This window comes from Pongo abelii, chromosome 8, assembly GCF_028885655.2.
Source record: "Pongo abelii isolate AG06213 chromosome 8, NHGRI_mPonAbe1-v2.0_pri, whole genome shotgun sequence".
In the NCBI taxonomy this organism is placed as follows: domain Eukaryota; kingdom Metazoa; phylum Chordata; class Mammalia; order Primates; family Hominidae; genus Pongo; species Pongo abelii.
This window is the reverse complement of record NC_071993.2, coordinates 53,017,451-53,020,549: the sequence shown is the minus strand read 5'-3', so window position 1 is coordinate 53,020,549 and position 3,099 is coordinate 53,017,451. Positions and strand designations below refer to the sequence as shown.

The following is a 3,099-nucleotide window of genomic DNA, read 5'->3' as shown; positions in this document are numbered from 1 at the left end:
CATCTACTGAGATGATAATATGTTTTCTCCCTTTGTTTCACTAATGTGGTGCATTACATCGATTGATCTCTTTTGTTGAACTCCTCTTGCATTCCTGGGATAAGTCCCACCTGGTCATGGTGTATACCACTTTTAGTCAGCTGCTGGCTTTGGTTTGCTAGTATTTCATTCAGTATTTTTGCGTCTATATTCATAAAGGATATTGGTATGTAGTTTTCTTTTCTTTTTCTTTCTTTTTTTTTTTTTTAAGATGGAGTTTAGCTCTTGTTGCCTAGGCTGGAGTGCAATGGTATAGGGGGAACCAGTCCCCAGTGTTTCAACGTAGGTTCTTTTCTGTTTTCCCTAAGTGTCTGCCAGTCTGATAAACAAAGGGAAAGAGTACAAAAAAGAGAAATTTTAAAGCTGGGTGTCCAGGGCAGACATCACATGTTGGCAGGTTCTGTGATGCCCTCTGAGCCGCAAAACCAGCAAGATTTTATTATGGATTTCAAAAGGGGAGGGGTGTACAAATAGGGTGTGGGTCACAGAGAGCACATGCTTCAAGGGCAATAAAATATCACAAGGCAAATGGGGGCAGAGTGAGATCATAGGACTGGGGCAAAATTAGAATTGCTGATGAAGTTTCATGTCCCACTGGGCACGCATTGTCATTGATAACATCGTATCAGGAGACAGGGTTTGACAGCAGACAACCTGTCTGACTAAAATTTACTAGGCAGGAAAATTTCCTAATCCTAATAATCCTGGGGGCACTACAGGAGACCAGGGCTTGTATCATCCCTTATCTTCAACCATATAAGGCAGACACTCCCAGAGCGGTCATTTTAGATACCTACACCTGGGAATGCATTCTCTTTCTCAGGGCTGTTTCTTGCTGAGAAAAAGAATTCAGCGATATTTCTCCTATTCACTTTTGTAAGAAGAGAAATATGACTCTGTTCTGTCCGGCCCCACAGGCAGTCAGGCCCAATGGTTATCTCCCTTGTTCCCTAAAAATGGCAGTCATCCTGTTCCTTTTGGATGCCCAAATTTCATATTGTTCAAACACACATGCTCTACAAACAATTTGTGCAGATAACGCAATCATCACAGGATCCTGAGGAGACATACATCCTCAGTTTAAGAAGATGATGGGATTAAGAGATTGCAGTAAAGACAGGCATAGGAAATTATAAGCAATTATAAAAATATTAACTTGGGGAACTAATAAGTGTCCATGAAATCTTCACAATTAATGTTCTTCTGCCATGGCTTCAGCCAGTCCCTCTGTTCGGGGTCCCTGACTTCCTGCAACACAATGGTGCAATCTTGGCTCACTGCAAACTCTGCCTCCCAGGTTCAAGTGATTCTCCTGCCTCAGCCTCCCGAGTAGCTGGGATTACAGGTGCCTGCCACCACGCCTGGCTAATTTTTGTATTTTAGTAGAGACGGGGTTTCACCATGTTGGCCAGGATGGTCTCAATCTCCTGACCTAGTGATCCACCCGCCTTGGCCTCCCAAAGTGTTGGGATCACAGGCATGAGCCACTGTGCCCGGCCTTTTTTTTAATATATAAAATAAATATGAAACACTTCGCGAATTTGCGTGTCATCCTTGCACAGGGCCTAGGCTAATCTCTGTATTGTTCTACCTTTAGTACATGTGCTGACAAAGCGGGCATGAGATTGTTCTTTTTTTAATGTAAGCATTTAAAGCTGTAAATTTCACTGAGTACCCGTCACACCATCTCATAAATTTTGATATCTTGCATTTTCTTTTAATTCATCTGAAAGTATTTCAGTTTCTCCAGTCATTTTTTCGTTGAGCTACTGTTTTTTTAAGAATGTTGTTTAACTTTCACTTATTTGCAAATTTTCCAGGTTTTCCTGTTATTGACTTCTAGCTTCATTACACTTTTGTTGGAAAAGACACTTTGTATAATTTTTTTTTTTTTTTTAGACAGAGTCTCTCTTTGTCGCTCAAAGTGGAGTACAGTGGCATGATCTCGGCTCACTGCAACCTCTGCCTCCTGGATTCAACTGATGCTCCTGGCTCATCCTCCCAAGTGGCTGGGATTACAGGCACCTGCCACCACACCCAGCTAATTTTTTGTATTTTTTAGTGGAGATGGGGTTTCACCATGTTGGCCAGGCTGGTTTTGAACTCCTGACCACAGGTTATCCACCCGCCTCGGGCCTCCCAAAGTGCTGGGATTACAGGCATGAGCCACCCAGCATGGACTGTTTTGTTTTTTTGAGACAGGTCCCACTCTGTCCTGCAGGCTAGAGTGTAGTGGTATTATCTCAGGTCATTGCAGCCTCTGCCTCCCAAGCTGAAGCTATCCTCCTGCCTCAGCCTCCTGAGTAGCTGGGGCTAGTTATTCACCACCACTACACTGGCTAATTTTTAAATTTTCTTTTGGTAGAGACAGGGTTTCATTTCACCATGTTGCCCAGGCTGGTCTTGAACTCCTGAGCTCAAGTGATCCACTTGTCTCAGCCTCACTAAGCACTGGGATCACAGCTGTGAGCCACCATGCCTGGCCCTTTGTGTAATTTTGACCTTTTAAAATTTAAATATGTGGCCTAACGTATGATTTATCATATGTGGCCTTTGAAATATGTGGCCTAACATATGATTTATCATGGGGAATGTTCCATATGCACTTGAGAGGAATATATATTCTGCTCTTGTTAGATGGAGATCTTTCTATATGTCTGTTAGGTCTAGTTGGTTTAGTGTGTTGTTCAATTCCTCTAGTTCCTTACTGATGTTGTCTAGATGTTCTTTTTACTATTGAAGGTGGGGTATTGACTGGACGCAGTAGGTCAGGCCTGTAATCCCAGCACTTTGGGAGGCTGAGGTGGGTGAATTGCTTGAGCTTGGGCATTTGAGACCAGCCTGGGCAACATGATGAAACCCCATCTCCACAAAAAATACACAAATTGGCCAGGTGTGGTGGTGTGTGCCTATAGTCCCAGCTACTGGGGCAGCTGAGGTTGGAGAATCGCTTGAGTCTGGGAGGCAGAGGTTGCAGTGAGCTGTGCCAGAGCCACTGCACTCCAGCCTGTATTGAAGTCTCTATTATTGTAAAACTATTTCTTCCTTCAATTTTATTAG

General features: G+C 43.3%; 1 non-coding gene across 1 annotated transcript; it reads right to left on the bottom strand.

Annotated features, from left to right (window-relative positions):
- Nucleotides 1–1,556: 1,556 nt before the first annotated feature.
- Nucleotides 1,557–1,660, bottom strand: LOC112135301 (U6 spliceosomal RNA). The gene has a single exon (XR_002916603.2). It is a non-coding gene; the product is annotated as a U6 spliceosomal RNA (small nuclear RNA).
- Nucleotides 1,661–3,099: the final 1,439 nt, after the last annotated feature.